The 20,691-nt window shown below is 37.9% G+C and overlaps 1 long non-coding RNA gene across 1 annotated transcript; it reads right to left on the bottom strand.

Moving 5' to 3' along the window:
• Window positions 1–14,927: 14,927 nt before the first annotated feature.
• Window positions 14,928–19,054, bottom strand: LOC138915902 (uncharacterized). The gene is made up of 2 exons (XR_011422344.1): window positions 18,940–19,054; window positions 14,928–16,717 (listed from the first exon to the last, which is right to left on the bottom strand). It is a non-coding gene; the product is annotated as an uncharacterized lncRNA (long non-coding RNA).
• Between the last annotated feature and the right edge of the window lie 1,637 nt (window positions 19,055–20,691).

The following is a 20,691-nucleotide window of genomic DNA, read 5'->3' as shown; positions in this document are numbered from 1 at the left end:
ATGATGTGTATGTATGTGTGTATAAAAACTGTATTTAATTTCTAATATTTGATTATTATTTTTAAACAATCATATTTAAGATTGATAGCTAATTTTTCTTTCCTTTTCTATTTGTGTCTGTTGTTGCCTGTATGGTGGTATTGGCTTTGTATAATGAGTTGATGCTCATTTTCTCCTATTCTCTGGAAGAACTGGTTCACAAATGGAATATTTGTTTTTTGAAACTTTGGGGAAACTTGCTGGTAAAACTGTCTGGCTTGATGTTTATTTTTGGAGTTAAGTTTTAAAGTAGTTATTCAGATTCTTTATTGTTTATTTAATTTTTCTATCTTTCTGTAGCTTTGGTAAGTTGTTTTTCTGAAACAAAATCTTTATTACAACATTTTCCCACTTATTAGTGTGGAGTTTTCCGTAATAGTCTCTTATCCTGTCTATCTCCACTGTATCTCTGTTGTGTCCCTACTTTCACTTCTAATATTTGTACCTTCCTTTTCCTTTTAAAAATCAATCTTGTCAGCAGATCTTATGTTTCATTAGTCTTAATGAACCCGCTTTTGTCTCTATTGGTCCGTTTTTGTAGTTATGCTTTCTAGTTTATTAATTTCCACACTTACTTCCTTTCTTCTATTTTGGGTAGTTTTGTGCACAGACACATGCACTGAGGTCAGCAGCCTGCACACGCCTCCCATGCTGTCCAAACTAATCCTTTCCTTGAGTTTGCGTTGAGCCGCCTCCTACTTCAGCTTCCATTCCATCTGGTGATGGAATACCCTTGAGGTCCTGCCTTCCGTGATGTTATTATACTGCGACGGCAGATAGGCTAAGCTGCCCTTGACCACTTTAATCTAATTTCCTATTTATTCAGTCTCTTAAGGATTCCACAGTTTTATGATCGGTGATATGTTTGTCTTCTTGTTTTTGAGCATGACTATATTTCCAATATACTGGCCTTTCTCAAGCACACTAGTGTGTTATTTTTTCTGACCAGTTATCATTCCCATTATTTTTTAACTAGTTGTTATTCCCCAGTTTACTTTGTATCATAGCATATTTGTTTCCTTCACAGCACTTCAAAAGTTGTATTTTAAAAATTATTTATTTGTCTATGAAGCAGCTGGTCTGAAATTGAAGCTGACTTTCTCCCTTCATCCCTCTCTCTTTCTTTATCTCACTCAGGAAAATGCCTTTTATCTTCATTAAGTCCACAGGCGTCTCAGTCCAAGGTGAATTTTTAATATTGAATAAGGGTTAACTACGTGTAAAAACCTGCAGTAAGCGACCGTCGCTATCCGTCTCCTGATCTGAATGGATTCTTATGACAATTACCCATATTCTAACACGTGGACCATCACTTATAAGTGGGGCATTATTGCCAGTGTGATAAGCCTGTGGGGCAAGGGAAGTGATGTGCCATCGTGAGTCTGATTCCTGAGTTTGACCACTTTGGTGCTGTGGAGAAGAGATGAGCTAAGGCATTTTCTCATCTGGTACTTACAATAATGCTGTCAGAAAGGGACTAATGTTCCTATTATACAGATAAAAATCTGAGGCTCAAAGAGCCTCTTACAACTCTAAAACCAGTCTTCAAAATGAAATACCAGAAGTCTGATGGAAAATAAGAGAACAAAATTATTTTACTGCTACCGTTATTTTTTGTGAATGTGATGGGATCATTTTAAGGACACCAGATGATATTGGAATAAGGGGAAAGAACTGTACAACTTCTTGAGTTGCATTTTTTAGATAGGTAATTAGTAAAACTGCTGCAAGACTTTTTAACGTGGCACATTCTTTTCTTCTAATCTATTTTTATTGAGATGTAATTCACATGCAATAAAATTCACCCCTTTAAAGTGTACAATTCAGCATTTTTAATATATTCACACAGCTCTGTGAACATCACCCCTGTCTAAATCCAGAACATTTTATCTTCCCACGTGATTAACAATCACTCCCTATTTCCCTGGCAACCACTGATCTACTTTCTGCCTCTGAATTTGCCTATTCTGGATATAAATGGAATCTTACAATATGTTGTCTTTTATGACTGGATTCTTTCATTAGCATACTGTTTTCAAAATCCAACCATGTTGTAGCATGTAGGAGTACTTCATTCTCCTTTTTTTTTTAAAAAAAAAATTTATTTTTTGGAGAAGTTTTAGGTTCACAGCAAAATTGAGTGAAAGGTACAGAGATCTTCCATATTCCCTCTACCCCCACACATGCATAGTCTCCCCCATTATCAACATCACCCCTCAAAGTGGTACATTTGTTACAGTTGACCAGTCTGCGTTGACACATCATCAACACTGAACGTCCATAGTTTATATTAGGGTTCACTCTTGGTGTTGTTTATTCTATGGGTTTGGATAAATTTATGATGACATATATCCATCATTATAATATAACACATAGTAGTTTCACTGCCCTAAAAATTCCCTGTGTTCCATTTATCCCTCCCCACCCACTAACCACTGGCAACCACCAATCCTTTTACTGTCTCCATAGTTTTGCCTTTTCCAGAAAGTGATGTAGTTGGAATCATACTGTATGTAGCCTTTTCAAATTGACTTCTTTCACTTGGTAATATGCATTTAAGTTTCCTCCATGTCTTTTCATGGCTTGATAGCTCATTTCTTTTTAGCATTGAATAATATTCCATTGTCTGGATGTACCACAGTTTATTCATTCACCTGCTGAAAGGACATCTTGGTCGCTTCCAAGTCTTGGCAATTATGAATAAAGCTGCTATAAACAGCTGTGTGCAAGTTTTTGTGTGTACATAAGTTTTCAACTCCTTTGGGTAAATACCAAGGAGCATGAATGCTAGATCATATAGTAAGAGATTCATTCCTTTTTTGTTTGGTGAGGAAGATTGGCCCTGAGCTAACATCTGCTGCCAGTCCTCCCCCCAAGACCACTCATGTTTTGTGGCTAGAGGAAGATGGTCCCTGAGCTAACATCCATACCAATATTCCTCTATATTCTATGTGGGAAGCCTCCACAGCATGGCTTGACAAGCAGTGTCTAGGTCCATACATGGGATCCGAACCTGTGAACCCCAGGCCGCTGAAGCAGAGTGTGAGAACTTAACCACTATGACACTGGGCTGGCCCCCTTCAATCCCTTTTATTGCTAAGAAATAGTCCATTGTATGGCCCCATCACATTTTATTTATCCATACATCAATGGATGGACATGTGGATTGTTTCCACATTTTGACTATTATTAATATTGCTGCTATGAACATTTGTGTACAAGATTTGCTTGGACATATGTTTTCCTTTCTTTTGGATACATAACTAGGAGTGGAATTGCTAGGTCATATGGTAATTCTATGTCTTTCTTGTTTTAGATTTTAGATCTTCTTTGTTTACTGTAGATGTTTATAGCTATAAATTTCCCTTTTAGCACTGATTTGTATGTATCCCATAAGTTTTGGTATGTTGTGTTTTTATTTAAATTTGTCTCGCAATATTTTCTGATTCTCTTGTGATTTCTTCTTTGATGCATTGGTTAAGAGTGTGTTTAATTTCCACATATTTGTGGATTTTCCACTTTTCCTTCTGCTATTGATTTCTAGTTTCATTCCACTGGGCTCACTGCATCCCATAAGTTTTCATATGTTGTGTTTTAATTTTCATTCATCTCAAGGTATTTTCTGATGTAAATTTTGATTTCTTCTTTAATCCATTGGTTTTTTAAGAATGTGTTGTTTAATTTCCTCATATGTGTGAATTTTCCCATTTTCCTACTGTTATTTCTAGTTTCATTCCATTGTGAGTGGTAAAGATACTTGGTATATTTTCAGTATTTTAAAATTTATTAAGACTTGTTTTGTGGCTTATTGTATCATCCATCCTGGAGAATGTTCCATGTACACTTGAGAAAAAATGAGTATTCTACTGTTATTGGGTGGAGTGTTCTGCATATGTCTGTTGGTTTATAGTTTTGTTCAAGTACTCTATTTCCTTACTGACCTTCTGTCTCATTGTTTTATTCATTATTGAAAGTAGGGTATTGAAGTCTCCAACTATATTGTGTCAGTTTTTGCTTCACATGTTTTGCAGCTCTGTTGTTAGATGCGTATTATGGACTGAATGTGTGACCCCCAAATTCATGTGTTGAAGCCCTAACCCACAATGTGATTCTAGTTGGAAATGTGGCCTTTGGGAGGTAATTAGGGCTGGATGATATCATGAGGGTAAAGCCCTCATGATGAGATTAGTGCTCTTATAAGAAGAGACATCAGAGAGCTTGCCCACTCTCTTTCTCCATGCTCAGACAAAGAAGTGGTTATGTTAGCACACAGCAAGAAAGTGGTGACCTGCAACCCAAGAGAAGAGCTCTCACCAGAAACTGATCATGCTGGCACCCTGATCTCCAAGTTCCAGCCTCCAGAACTGTAAGAAAATTAATTTGTATTGCTTAAGACACCCAGACTATGGTATTTTGTTATTGCAGCCCAAGCTAAGACAGTGCATATATGTTTATAATTGTTATATTTACTTGATAGATTGAAGCTTTTATCAATATCTTTGCCTGACCTCAGAGATAATGGAACAGAAATTTCAGTGACCACACACAACATGGAATACACACTTTGCAAAAATAGCTTGGAAGTCACTACACAAATGGATGGCTGCAGTCCTCAACAAAAATCAGCAATCCCTGAAGAAGGGAAGAATCTGATTTCCAAAGTTACATTATATTACTCAAAATGTCCAGATCTCAAAATTAAATTACAAAGCATGCAAAGAAACAGGAAAGTATGTCCCATTCATATATAAAGAAAAGAATTTGACAGAAACTATCCCTAAGGAAATCCATTTGAAATTACTAGTTAGATACATTAAGCCAACTATCTTACATATGCTCAATGAGCTAAGGAAAATCATGGACAAAAAGACTAAAGGAAATGAAGAAAGTAGTATATATACAAAAATGAATGTCAATCAAAAGGTAGAAATTATACAAAGGAACCAAAAAGAAGTTCTGGAGCTGAAAAGTACAACAGCTCATGTGAAAAATTCATTAGAGGAGTTCAATGGCAGATTTGAGGAGGCAAAAAAACTTAGTGAACTTGAAGATAAGGCAAGTGAAATGATCTAGTCCAAAAAGCAGAAAGAAAAAAGAATGAAGAAAAATGAAAAGAGCCTGAGAAACCTGTGGGACACTATCAAGGATATTAATATATATATAATAGGAGCCCAAAAGGAGGAGAGAAAGGGGCAGAAAAAATATTTGAAGAAATGACTCCCCAAATCTTCCCAAACTTGATGAAGACATGAAATATAAACATCGAAGACTCTCAATGAACTACAAGCAGGGTAAACTCAAAGGGATTCACACTGAGACATGTTATAGTTAAATTATTGAAAGACAAAGACAATCTTGAAAGCAGCAAGAGATAATCAATTTGTCATGGACAAGGGAGCTTCAATAAGATTAACAGCTGGTTTCTCATCAGAAATCATGGAAGACAGAAGATGGTGAGATGATATGTATATTTAACATCCTAAATGAGAAAAAAAAAAAAAGCCTTGACAATTGTTCTATATTTAGCAAAACAATCCTTCAAGAAGGAAGGAGAAATTAAGATATTCCCAGATGAACAAAAGCCAAGGGAGTTTGCTACTAGTAGACCTTCTGTTGTGACTTTGTTAAATTAACATTTGTTAACTAGAGCCCCAGGGTGTTGGATAGTGAGCTGCAGTTCAACAAAAGGCCACAAAGGAATTGAAGTTGAGAATTTTTATTACTCGTAAGTCCTGGAGGAGGTACACAGCACGCTTTGAGGGGCCATTTAAGAAGGTTACGACAGGGTGCAGGCAGAGAGTGCAACAGGACCTAGGACACACGTGTCTGTCAAGGTCTGTGGGTGGAGTGTTTTGGGGTTCCCATCCTATGGCCAGATTGCTTAATTCAAACCAAAAAGAACAGGGTTTGGGTAAGGTTCACAGGGATCTTATTAAAGGGGCACACAAGGGGGTCAGGGGTCCCTGGTTGTCAGGAGAGACTATTACAAGGGCTATTGGGGGAATCATATCAGAAACTTACATTTACTTGTGTCTCTGTGGGTTGTTATCTAGGGCATACACTTGAGGGAGGCGCTAGTGTTAGTTCAAGGCCCTTGCAGGTTGTTTGATGACACAAAACGGATGCTGAGGCAGCAATATTAGGGAGTAGCTTGGCTAAACTTTCAACACCTTCCTTACAAGAAATGCTTCAGGCTGAAATGAAAGGACACTAGATAGTAACTTGAAGCCATAATTACACAGGTAAATATAAAAGTCAGTATTGGGGCTGGCCCTGTTGCCAAGTGGTTAAGTTCGTGTGCTCCTCTTCAGCAACCCAGGGTTTCACCGGTTCGGATCCTTGGTGCAGACCTAGCACTGCTCATCAGGCCATGCTGAAGTGGCGTCCCACATAGCAGAACCAGAAGGATCTACAACCAGAATATACAACTATGTACTGGGAGGCTTTGGGGAGAAGAAGAAGAAAAAAAGAAGATTGGCAACAGATGTTAGCTCAGGTGCCAATCTTTAAAAAAAAAAGTCAGTTTTATTGTATTGGTTTGGAGCTCCTCTTTTTTTCCTCTATGATTTAAAGGTAAAGCATAAAAAATTACAAATCTATGTTAATGGGCATACAAGGTATAAAGGTGTAATCTGTGACAATAACAATATAAAGGGAGTACAAAGAGATGTATGGGAGCAGACTGTATACCAGTAAGGCTAAATTAGTATTACTCAAACTGTGTTATAAGTTTAAGATGTTAATGGTAATCTCCAAGGCAACCACTAAAAAAGTAAGTAAAACTATACAGACAAGGAAAGAAGAGAATCAGAGTTGTATACTATAAAAAATCAACTATATACAAAAGAAATGGAGGAATTGAGGAACAAAAAACCATAAGACATACATGAAACAAATAGGTATATAGTAGACGTCCTTCCTTCCTTATCATTAATTACTTTAAATGTAAATGGATTAAATGCACCAATTAAAAAACAGATTTGTAGAATGGATAGAAAACATGATCCATCTATATGCTGTCTATAACAGACTTACTTTAGATACAAAGACATAAATAGATTGAAAGTAGAAGGATGGATAAGGATACTCCATGCAAACAGTGACCAAAAGAGAGATGGGGTGGCTATATTATTGTCAGACAAAATGGACTTTCAGTGATAAATTGTTACACAACACAAAGAGTATTTCTCAAAACTGGAAAAAAACCCACCAAGAGTACAGTATATATTGATAAAAGGTTCAATACATTCTTAAATATATTTTTAATATAAATTCCTTCTTATCAATGGAATTGCTTTTTTAAAACTTCTGTGTGTGTGTGAGGAAGATTGGCCCTGAGCTAACATCTGTTGCCAATCCTCCTCTTTTTGCTTGAAGAAGATGGTCACTGAGCTAACATCCGTGCCAGTCTTCCTCTACCTTGTATGTGGGACACTGCCACAGCATGGCTTGATGAGCAGTGTGTAGGACCATGCCCAGGAGCTGAACCTGTGAACCCTGGGCCACCGAAGTGAAGCATGTGAACCTAACCACAATGCCACTGGGCCAGCCCCTGGAATTGCTTTTTAAATTTCTCTAATTATAGTAATACTTGTATTTTAAAATTTCAAGAAATTAAAGTTTTAAGAAATTTCTGTCCAGAGACTAAACACCATTAACTTGTATCTTTTGATAAAGAAAGAGATAAAAATGAGGCCAGAGTCAACATGATGTTACTTTGACCATCTCAACGCAAAGCTATGGACAGAAATAAAAAATACATGTTAACCTTGACTGTCACCAGATGGCCATGGAACAATACAGTAGTCTTTCCCTGTCATTAGGACATTTGGAAAGCCCCAGGCACAAGGTACACTGTGGCTAGAAGGGGCAACCAATCAGAACTGGACTCAGCCTTAATCTTGCAAACTCTGCACCTTTTGCCTTTAAAAACCAGCCACCCCAGGACTAGGAGCAGGGGGTCACCTATTAACATGCAGGTCTGGGTGTACTTACCTGGTTTGCAAACATTTTTAAAATGTATTTTTATTTTATTGAGATGGTAATAGTTTATAACATTGTGAAATTTCAGTTGCACTTTATTATTTGTCAGCCACCATATATATGTGCCCCTTTACCCCTTATGCTCACCCCCCAACCATCTTCCCCTCTGCTAACCACTAATCTGTTCTCTTTGTCCATTTGTTTGTTTATCTTCCACATAAGAGTGAAATCATACAGTGTTTGTCTTTCTCTGTCTGGCTTATTTCACTTAACATAATACCCTCAAGGCCCATCCGTGTTGTTGCAAATGGGACGATTTTGCCCTTTTTAATGGCTGAGTAGTATTCCATTGTACACACACACACACACACACACACACACACACACACATATACACACCACATCTTCTTTATCCAATCATCAGTTGATGGGCACTTGGGTTGCTTGTACGTCTTGGCTATTGTGAATAATGCTGCAATGAACATAGGGGTGCATAAGTCACTTTGAATTGTTGATTTCATATTCTTTGGATAGATACCCAGTAGTGGGATGGCTGGGTCACATGGTATTTTTATTTTTAATTTTTTGAGAAATCCACATACTGTTTTCCACAGTAGCTACACCAGTTTGCATTCCCACCAGCAGTGTATGAGGGTTCCCTTTTCTCTACATGTTCTCCAACATTTGTTGTTTTTTGTCTTGGTAATTACAGCCATTCTAACAAGTGTAAGGTGATATCTCATTGTAGTTTTGATTTGCATTTCCCTAATGATTAGTGATGTTGAACTTCTTTTCATGTGACTGTTGGCCATCTGTATATCTTCTTTGGAAAAATGTCTGTTCCTTATCCTCTGCCCATTTTTTGATTGGGTTATTTGTTTTTTGTAGTTCATTTGTGTGAGTTTTTTTTATATATTATGGAGATAATCCCTTGTTGGATATATGATTTGCAAATATTTTCTCCCATTTGGTGGGTTGTTTTTTCATTTTGATCTTGGTTTCCTTTGCCTTCCAGAAGCTCTTTAGTCTGATGAAGTCCCACTTGTTTATTTTTTCTTTTGTTTCTTTTGTCTGCTTACACATCATATTCGAAAAGATCCTTTGAAATCTGATGTCAAAGTGTGTACTGCCTAGATTTTCTGCCAGAAGTTTGATGGTTTCAGGTCCTACTTTCAAGTCTTTGGTCCATTTTGAGTCTATTTTTGTGTCTACTTTCATTCTTTTGCATGTGGCTGTCCAGTTTTCCCAGCACCATTTATTAAAGAGGCTTTCATTTCTCTGTTGTATGTTCTTGGCTCCTTTTTCAAAGATTAGCTGTCTGCAGATGTGTGGCTTTCTTTCTGGGCTTTCAATTCTGTTCCATTGATCTGTGTGCCTGTTTTTGTACCAGTACCATGCTATTTTGAATACTATAGCTTTGTAATATATTTTGAAGTCAGGGACTGCAATGCCACCAGCTTTGTTCTTGTTTCTCAGGATTGCTTTGGCTATTCAGGGTCTTTTGTTGCCCCATCTGAATTTTAAGATTCTTTGTTCTATTTCAGTGAAGAATGTCATTGGGATTCTGATTGGGATTGCATTGAATCTGTAGATTGCCTTGGGTAGTATGGACATTTTAACTATGTTTATTCTTCCAATCCATGTGCATGGAATATCTTTCCATTTCTTTATGTCCCTATTGATTTCTTTGAGTAATGTCTTATAGTTTTCTTTGTATAGGTCTTTCACCTCCGTGGTTAAATTTATTCCTAAATATTTTATTCTTTTTGTTGCTGTTGTAAATGAGATTGTATTCTTGAGTTCTTTTTCTCTTAGTTTGTTATTAGAGTATAGAATTGCCACTGATTTTTGTAAGTTGACTTTGTATCCTGCAACTTTGCTGTAGTTGTTGATTATTTCTCATAGATTTCCGATGGATTCTTTAGGGTTTTCTATATATAAAATCATGTCAGCTGCAAACAGCTAGAGTTTCACTTCTTCATTGCCTATTCAGATTCCTTTTATTTCTTTTTCTTGCTAATTGCTTTGGCCAAAACATCTTGTACTGTGTTGATTAAGAGTGGTGAGAGTGGGCACCCTTGTCTTGTTCCTGTTCTCAGAGGGATGGCTTTCAGTTTTTCCCCATTGAGTATGATGTTGGCTGTAGGTTTGTCATATATGACCTTTACCATGTTGAGGTAATTTCCTTCTATCCCCATTTTATCAAGAGTTTTTATCATGAATGGATGTTGGATCTTGTCAAATGCTTTCTCTGTGTCTCTGGAGATGATCCTGTGGTTTTTGTTCCTCATTTTGTTAATGTGGTGTGTCATATTGATTGATTTGTGGATGTTGAACCATCCGTGTCTCCCTGGTATGAATCCCACTAGATGATGGTGTATGATCTTTTAAATGTATTGCTGTATTTGATTTGCCAATACTTTGTTGAGGATTTTTGCATCTATGTTCATCAGTGATATTGGCCTGCAGTTTTCCTTCTTTGTGCTGTCCTTATGTGGCTTTGGTGTCAGGGTGATGCTGGCCTTGTAAAATGTATTAGGAATATTTCCATCTTCCTCAATTTTTTGGAATAGTTTGAGAAGAATAGGTAATAAATCTTCTTTGAATATTTGGTAGAATTCTCCAGAGAAGCCATCTGGTCCTGGACTCCTAGATTTGGGGAAGTTTTTGATTACTGTTTCAGTCTCTTTACTTGTGATTGGTCTATTCAGATTGTCTATTTCTTTTTGATTCAGTTTTGGGAGGTTGTAAGAATCTTAGAATTTTCCATTTCTTCTAGATTGTCCAGTTGATTGGCATATAGCTTTTCATAATATTCTCTTATAATCTATGTATTTCTGTGGTATCTGTTGTAATTTCTCCTCTTTCATTTCTAATTTTATTTATTTGAGCCTTCTCTCTTTTTTTCTTAGTGAGTCTGGCTAAGGGTTTGTGAATTTTGTTTATCTTCTCAAAGAACCAGCTCCTTGTTTCATTGATCCTTTCTACAGTCTTTTTTATTTCAATTTCATTTATTTCATTATTTCCTCCTTCTGCTGTGTTTGGGCTTTGTTTTTCTAATTCTCTTTGTTATAGTTTAAGGTTGTTTATTGGAGCTTTTTTTGTTTGTTAATGTGGGCTTGTATTGCCATAAATTTCCCTCTTAGGACTGCTTTTGCTGCATCTCATATGAGTTGGTATGGTGTGTTTTTATTCTCATTTTCTCCAAATATTTTTTGATTTCTCCCTTTATTTCTTCAACGACCCATTGATTGTTCAGTAGCATGTTGTTTAGTCTCCACATTTTTGTTCCTTTCTCAGCTTTTTTTCTTGTAGTTGGTTTCTAGTTTCATAGTATTATGGTCTGTAAAGACAGTCAATGTGATTTTAATCTTCTTAAATTTATTGAAGTTTGCCTTCTTTCCCAATATATGATCTATCCTTGAGAATGTTTCATGTGCACTTGAGGAGAATGTACATTCTGCTGTTTTTGGAATGAGTGCTCTATAGAGGTCTATTACATTCATCTGGTCTAGTTTTCATTTAATTCAACTATCTCCTTGTTGACTTTTTGTCTGGATGATCTATACATTGATGAAAGTGGGGTGTTGAGGTCCCCTACTGTTGTTGTGTTGTTGATAGCATCTCGTTTTAGGTTTATTAATAGTTGCTTTATGTACTTTGGTGCTCCTGTGTTGGGTGCATATAAGTGTTATGTCTTCTTGTTGGGGAGTCCCTTTTATCATTGTATACTGCTCCTCTTTGTCTCTCTTTACATGTTTTATCTTGAAGTCTACTGTATTTGATATAAGTATGGCAACACCTGCTTTCTTTTGTTTGCCATTAGCTTGGAGTTTGTCTTCCATCCTTTCACTCTGAGCCTATGTTCGTTTTTGGAGCTGAGATGTGTTTCCTGGAGGAAGCATATTGATGGGTCTTAGTCTTTAATCCATCCTGCCACTCTCTGTCTTTTGATTGGAGAATTCAATCCATTTACATTTATAGTTATTATTGATATGTGGGGGCTTAATACTACCATCTTATTGCACATTTTCCGGTTCTTCTGCATTTCCTATGTTTCTCGTACTGTGTATTTTAGCCAATTTGATTTGGTAGTTTTCTATGTTGGTTTTCTTTATTTTTCTCCTTGTTTATCGTATATGTCTCTGTTCTCATTATTTGTTTAGTAGCTAGCATTAGGTTCATATAAAAAAATCTCGTAGATGAGATAGCCTCTTATTTCCTTAGACTCTACTGATTCTGTCCCTTTCCTCTTACCCTTCTAAGTTATTTTTGTCATATCTTATTCCATCTTCTGTTGTGAGTTTGTGATTAAAATAATGAGATTATTTTTATTTTGGTGTCTTCCTTTTCTTTATCCTTGGTGTAAAAGTTAAGTGTTTTACCATCCTGATCTTATAGAGAGCTGCCATTTTCTGATTATTGCCTACCTATTAATCTCCTTGCTCAGGCCTTTGTAGCCCCTTCCCATTTTTGTTTTTTTCTTTTCAGGTATTAGGGCCTTCTTGAGGATTTCTTGTAGGGGGGTTCTTGTGATGATGAACTCCCTTAGCTTTTGTTTATCTGGGGAAGTTTTTATTTCTCCATCATATATGAAGGAGATTTTCACTGGATAGAGCATTCTTGGCTGAAAGGTTTCATCTTTCAGGATTTTGAATATATCATTCCACTCTCTCATAGCCTGTAAAGTTTCAGCCAAGAAATCTGCTGAAAGCCTGATAGAGATTCCTTTATAAGTTATTGTCTTCTGCCTTGCTGCCCTTAATATTTTTTCTTTGTCATTGACTTTTGCCAGCTTTACCACTATATGCCTTGCAGAGGTCATTTTACATTGACATATTTAGGAGATCCAGTAGCCTCTTTCACGTATCTTTCCATCTCCTTCTCCAGGTTTGGGACGTTCTCTGCTATTATTTCTTTGAACAAGCTTTCTGCTCCATTCTCCTCCCCTTCCCCCTCTTGAATATGTATAATCCTTATGTTGCATTTCCTAATTGAGTCAGATATTTCTCTGAGAGCTTCTTCCTTTCTTTTGAGTCTTAGTTCTCTCTTCACCTCCCTCTGAAACATTTCTATAATACTGTCCTCTAAATTGCTACTTTGGTCCTCCATATTGTCAGTCCTGTTGTTTAGGGAGTCCAGATTTTTCTTCATTTCATCCAATGTTTTTTATCTCCAACAATTCTGATTGGTTCTTCTTTATACTTTCAATCTCTTTTGTGAAGGAACTCCTGAATTCTTTAATTTGTCTTGCTGTGTTTTCTTGTAACTCATTGAGGTTTTTTTGATAGATATTTTGAATTCTTTGTTGTTTAGGTTATGGATTTCTGAGTCTTCAGGGTTGGTTTCTGGGTACTTGTCATTTTCCTTCTAGTCTGGAGATTTAATATACTTTCTCATACTGCTTGATAGTGTGGATTTTTGCCTCCACGTGGTGTTATTATCTGGTCTCAGCTGTCACATGCTGTCACAGGGTGGGGATCAGGCGCTGTGTATTCTGGGCCCAGCATGATCAGGGGCTCCCCAGCTCTGACTGCTGACTGCTTTTCTGTCTGTGCAATGCTCTGGCCAATAGCAGATCTGGAGCACCAGGGAGGGGAATGGGTGCTCTCCTTCACCTGTGCTTCCCCCAGCCTTAGCTTCTCTCTCTGTGCAGAGCTCTTGGCAGTCACAGGACTGGAGTGCTGGGCAGGATAAGGGGCACTTTCTTACAGCTGCATGGCCTCCCCCAACCACTGCCTCTCTCTCCGCATGGTGCTCTGGGTGCTCACAGGGCTCCACCAGCTACTGCTTCTCTCTCCATGCTCTGCTCTGGGTGATTGTGGGGCTGGGGTGCCAGGCAGTGACAGGCTGCATCTCCTCACCTGCACACTTCTTCCAGCTCCCACCACCTTGTTCTCTGCGCTGTGCTCTGGGTGATCATGGGGCTGGTGTGCTGAGTGGGGATGGGGTGCCTCTCCTCACCTGCATGCTTCCCCCAGCCATGGCCCCTCTCTCTCCACACCATGCTCTGGGCGATTGTGGGGCTTGAGTGCTGGGCAGGGACAGAGTGCCTCTCCTCATCTGCACCGTTCCCCTAGCCATGGCCCCTCTCTACGCTGTGCTCTGGGTGATCATGGGGCTGGGACTACTGGGCAGGGACGGGGCACCTCTCCTCACCTGCATGCTTCCCCCAGCTGCAGTCCCTCTTTCTCCACGGAGCTCCTGCCAATCTGTTTCCAACTCCTCCAGAGGCTCCAGCCTGACCCTTCAGATATATGTCTGCCTGGGTCTCTCAGACGTCTTTTGTGTTGTGTGTATGTCCTCTGTTGGTGTATGAATGTCCTCTTGGTTGTATTGTAGAGGGGAGAGTCCAAGGGAAGAGCTCACTCTGCCATGATGCTGACGTCACTCCTGTTGTTGTCAAACTTTTAATAAAGACTCTTTTTTCTTTAAAACTTCATTTTTGCCTTATAAAGCTGTTCATTCCAGTTAACACTTTTTTAAAAAAGTTATTTACTTGTTGGATTCAGGCAAACAATATTGGCTACATTTTTTGGTACCAGATGTTATGATCAGCATTAGGGAAAGAGAGATGAAAGATATGGTTTACTTCTAAAGTAAATCATAGTTTAGTTGGTGAGATCAGAAAAGTGTAAAATATAAAATAGTGAAGCTAGTTAGAAATGTAAAGCAAAGATTCTCAAAATTCTAGCATTGTCATAGGTTTTCATTTGTTTCTTCATTCATTTGGGAGCAGAGGGCAGTGACATTACACTTCTCAAAAACTAAAAAGCGATATAAAGATGGAACAGCACTTTCTGAAAACTCAAGAGGTAGTGTGGGCCAAGGATTTTATATCCAGCCAAGTTTTCCTTCCTGTACAAGGTTATAGACAAATAGTTTTCAATATGTATGCATACCTGTAGTCTTTCTAGAGGAATTTATTAGAGGGCAAGCTTCATCCACTCAAGGTTTTACTGGGAAAACTTTAGTAAAATGACTCAAAGTCAGCATTTAATATATTTAATTACACAGATTCCATGTATGCTTTACCCAGTTTCCCTCAAAAATAACATCTTGCAAAAACTATAATGCAATATCACAACCAGGGTACTGACATTGATACAACCCACTGATCTTATTTAGATTTTCCCAGTTTTACTTGCACACATTTGTACGTTTGTCTATGTCTCTATGTGTTTTGTTCTATACAATTTATTATGTGTAGGTGTGCGTATTCAGCAACTTAGTCAAGATATAGAACAGTGCCATCACAAGAATCCCTTGCATTGCCCTTTTATAACCACACCCACATCCTTCCTGTTTTTTCATTCCTCCCCCATCCTTAATCTCTGGCACCCACCAAGCTTTTCTACATTCCTATTATTTTGACATTTAAAGTATGTTATATAAATGGAATTATACATCACATAATCTATTGAGATTGGCTTTTTTTCCACTCAGCATAATTCACTGGAGATTTGTCCAAGTTGCGTGTATCAATAGTTCATTCTTTTTAAGAAACACTTTAATTGCTGAATGTTATTCCATGGTAGGAGTACACCATGGTTTGTTTAACCATTCACCTGCTGAAGGACATCTGAATTTTTTTCAGTTTTTGGCTATTCTAAACAAAGCTGATAAGAATATTTGTGTGCTTTCAATTTCATTCAGCTCAATACATTTTTTACTTCCCTTGAAATAAATAGGGAAACAAATCATTGACCTATCGATTGTTTAGGAGTGTGTTGATTAATTTCCAAGTGTTGATATTTTTCCTGTTGGTTTTCTCTTTTATTGACTCTAGATTAATTCCATTATGGTCAGAGAACATTCTCTGTATGATTTCAATTCTTTTAAATTTGTTGATGTTTGTTTTATGACCTAACATATAATCTATCTTGGTGAATGTTCTATGAGTGCTTAAAAGAATGTGTATTCTGCTGTTAATAGGTAGAGTATTCTATAAATAATATACTTAACTATAGACCTAAGACTAAAATAAAAGTAAAGCAAACCATGTCACTAGGAGCATATTGGTATTTATGTCCTAGTATATCTGTGTAGGTTTTCCATAGGGGACAAATTTATTATATATCAATATGCTGAATCTACCTCCATACTGTCATTGGCATGTGCATCTTTAAAATTAAGAGGTACTGCCTATTTCTCCAAAGTAGTTATGATTTTCACTCTCGGTAGCAGGTGAAATTCCCATTTCTCAAAATCCTCACCAACACTTGATACTTGCCAACTTTATTTTTGCCAATAGACATTTGTGATAAGGTATCTCTGTGTAGTTCTGGTTCTCATTTTCCTGATTATTAATGAGAATGAACAACTTTTTAAATGTTTATTGATAATTTATGCTTGCTTTTCTGTGAAATGCATATGCATTTCTCCACTTTTCAATTCACTTACTTGAGTTTTTCTGACTGAAAGAATTTATATTTTCAAGATATTCATCCATTCTTGTGCCAGTTATTAATTTATTGCTTCACAGCTCCAAATTCAACTTTCAGTACCTGCTGTGCTATAACAGACTGGCTTCTAAGCATCTCTCCTTTACAGTGAGCATGATGTTAAGCTTTCAATAGGCTTCTCTTACTGGTCCTGGTGTGCAGTGTTTTGCTTTTTCTTGCTCCGCCGGCATAGTTGTTTAGCAGTGTGGGCATGTGAGAACATTCGATGGTGCTCTGCCCCAGCCATGTACCTAGAGAGCACACAGTCCCTTGGTGATTCTGCAGCCCAGCCAAGGCCAACTACCTTTCCAATGCAGACAATGTGAACTGTAGTCCCTGGGCCACAGCAGCTTCTGACTCGCCCTATGTGCCCACCCACCAGCTGTGGGTCACCTATGCCCTGGTGGTTTCCCACAGCCCTCTCAGGGTAGACACTGTGTTCCCCAAGCCTTGTACCTGTACTTCAGCTCTACCACTTGCACCTCAGTTGTGTCCCAAAGATTTGTTCCTGCTTGCTCAATGACTATAGATCAACTCTGGCCCTGGCAACCCACCAAAATTCTCCATTATCCAGTGGAGCTGAAACCACACCTTCTGTGAAGCCTGAACCTAGAGATGGGGCCCACCTTCAAAATTTATCCTTCTTTGGATACTCTCTCTTAGCCTTTGGGTACTCTTCAGAGTTCTATCTTATATTTACTCTTTTACCATAGTTTAATATTTCTTTATACTCCATCGTGGTCCAGAACTGGAAGTAAAATATATCCTTTAATAGCCACATTAAATATTTACATTAACTATAATGATGGATCAGGATTTATGTCTATCCTCTTATGGTAATTACTTTTTGAGCAAATTAGAGGGAAATTGCATATTACTCCTGATAATGTTTCACTTAGTCACAGGGCCACAGTTGGCAAAGGAGGATGGGAAATTTGGTACCTAGCTGGGTAGCCAATCACCCAGGAAAAAAAAAATGAGAATTTTGGCACTGTGCCAAAATTATGGTACGTCAATAAAAGAATATATAGCTATAAGAATAATATATCACATAAAAATGAGGAAACTTTTCATGTATGACAGGATTTCTGGGACAGAATATATTTTCCAAAAATGTCCACCAAAATGTATCCCATCCTATATACTCTATTTACTATGTGAGACTTGCCCATCAAGACGTAACTGCCTAAACCAATAGAGAATGGCAGAAATGAGATTATGTGACTTCCAAGGCTAGGTATGGAAGCATCTTTATGGCATGTTGTATTTTTCAAACATGGCCACAATATATCCTATCCTATACGTTCTTCTTACACTGTGACACTTCTTTCCTTGAGCTGTAACAGAACCAATAGAGTACAACACAAGTGATGTCATGTCACTTCTGAGCCTAGATCATAAAAATTGCATGCACTTCCACCTTGTTGTTTGGGACAGACTCTTGGAACCCAAGTCACCATGCTAAGCAGCCACATAGAGTTATCACATGTAGGTATTCTGGCTGACCACGCTATCTGAGGTCCAGTTGACAGCCAGAATCAACTGCCAGACACGTGAGCAAGTGAGTCTTCAGATGATTCCAGCCTTCAGCCATCAAGTGATCCCTAGCTTTCAAGCCACCCCATCTGAGGCTGTGTGGATCAGAGCTGAGCTGTTGCTGCCAAACCCTGCCCAAATTTTTGTAGATGTGAGCTAAAAAAATTATTATTGTATTTTAAGCCAAGTTTGCGGCAGTTGTTATGCAGCAATAGAAACTGGAACAATTGCCAAAATATGTAAGTGAAAAAGCAAGGCACATTTTAAAAACAGAATATACAATTTAGATATCTTTAAAAAGCAAAGAGAAAAAGAGACAACTACATTCTAGGTATGTATATATATATATATTTTTTTCATAACATGTAGTTTCCTATATATCTTTGGAAAAATCACATAAATGGGTCATTTCCTGATGGATTTGTACCATAGCCTGAGAACTGTTTGGGAGAGTTGAATCATTGGCTGTTGCAGGCTAGGACTGGGTTTTATTAGCAGTACATTTCCCTCAACACTCAATAGGCTTTCAAACTATTTATTTGCTACTGTTTAATTACAATGCCAAAGATCTGGTGTAAATATAGTTTTACGCCTGATGATTCCTTTGCTCACTGGCCCCTTTGCTCTTTCATTTTTCTAGCCCTCTCATGTTCCCAGGCAATCATCCTGTACATTAAATATCTCACTTTAGTCACTATTTCATATCTCTTTTCTTTTAAACCCCAAACTTCTCATCTTCCATACTTTCAGCTAACCCTACTTACCATTTCATGAAAGCACTGAAGGAATCAGAACACTTCCCAAGACTTCTTCCATCTCATCTACTCACTTCCCAGCACCTGCACCCCATATTCTGCCATTCTACTGCCAGGAATAACCTTCCCATGATATTACCTAAAGCTAATCCCTCCATCCACTAAATCTTACCTCCTCTTACCTACATAAGGTCATTGCTTCAGTAACTCTCACTTCTTCGTCCTGAATCATTTTCTTCCTCTACTGAATTACTCCAATCAGCATACAGAATTGCTATTCCTTCTCCTCTCCTGAAAACAAACAAAAACACTCCTATTCCTATTGCCATGCTAATTATTAGCCTATTTCTTTGTCTTTTGTAGCAAAATGCCTCCAAGCAGTTGCTCTATACTCATTCTCTCCAATTTCTCTTATCAGGCTTTTACTTCAATCACTCAAAACAAACACACACACAAATACCCCTGCTGTTCTCAAGGTCAACAACATCAATATTGCTAATCCAATAGCCAACTCTCAAGCTTTGTATTATGTAACTGGCCACCGGTATCTGATACCATTGATCTTCCTTCCTTTTACTCACTTTTATTTGGCTTCTGTAATGCCACACTATCTTGATTTTCTTTTCATCTCACTGGTCATCCTTAGCATAGTTTGCTGGTCTGTCCTTTTGTCCTCAAACTCAGTGGTGGAATGCACAGTGGATCAGTCTTTGCTGTCCTTCTTTTCTCTATCTACACTCAGGTCCTTAATGATCTTATCCTGCCTCATGACTTTAAATAAGTGTAGGCAATAACTACCAAATTAATATACTCTCTAGAATAGTACAAGCTAGAACATCCACGTGCCTACTCAATATTGTCATTTCGTGTCTAAAAGACATTTCAAACTCAACAAGTTAAAAACTGAACTCCCAATCTTCCAACACAAACCTGATGGAACAGTAGTAGCTTTCCCCATCTCAGCTGATGGGAACACCATCTTTCTAGTTGCTTGGAACCAAAACCTTTGAGTCAAAATCATCCTGGACTTTTCTCTTTCTCTCACACCTGACATCTAACGCCTAAATAAATCTTGCTTGCTCCATCACATTTACATATATCTAGAATCCAACCACTTCTCACCATTGTTACCACCCTGGTCTGAGCCACTATCATCTATCATCTGAATTAATGCCGTAGCCTCTTATCCACTTAGGGTTTGTTTGTTTTCACAAAAAACAGCAGCACGTCAGATTGTGTCCTCTGCTCAGAACTGTCCAATGGCTCCCCATTTCCCTCAGAATAAAATCCAAAATGCTTACAATGACTCACAAGGCCTTACAAGATATGGCCCTGCTCTCTCTCTGACCTCCTCTATCAATCATCCCCTTGCACAAACCTCTACAATAGCTTCTCTGATGTTCCTCAAATACACCAGCATAGTCCCATAGTAGGACTTCTGCTCTAGCCTCTTCCTGTCTGGAATACCCTTCCCTTGGATAACCACTGACTTACTCCTTCAAATCGTGACTCAAATCTTTCCTTCTCCATGGTCTAGTCTATTCTATTTCACTGGTCATTCTATTTCATACAGCAACCTAAACTGTCATATCCTTGTGACTCCTTTTGAATGACCTTTTCCCCCATAACACTTATATCCTAACATACTCTACAATTTATTATTCTTCTATCTCCTCCTGCTAGAATTGCTCAGATATGTCCCAAACACCTAAGATAGTGGCTGGAATTATAGTAAGTACTTCATAAATACAACTAATTTTAGAACAATAGGCTCAGGTGGGGAAAGCATTTTAAACTCATTTTTGCTAGCAGACTCTCTGCCTTTGCATGGATGGGGCAATGGTTTCATTTTTTTGTTAAGACTGCCACTATAAGTGGCTTCAGTTAAGGGTCTAGAATCAGTTTGGAATTTTGAACCCCACAAGTTTCAAAAT

Source organism: Equus caballus, chromosome 10 (assembly GCF_041296265.1).
Source record: "Equus caballus isolate H_3958 breed thoroughbred chromosome 10, TB-T2T, whole genome shotgun sequence".
Taxonomy (NCBI): Eukaryota; Metazoa; Chordata; class Mammalia; order Perissodactyla; family Equidae; genus Equus; species Equus caballus.
This window is presented reverse-complemented; position numbering and strand designations above follow the sequence as displayed.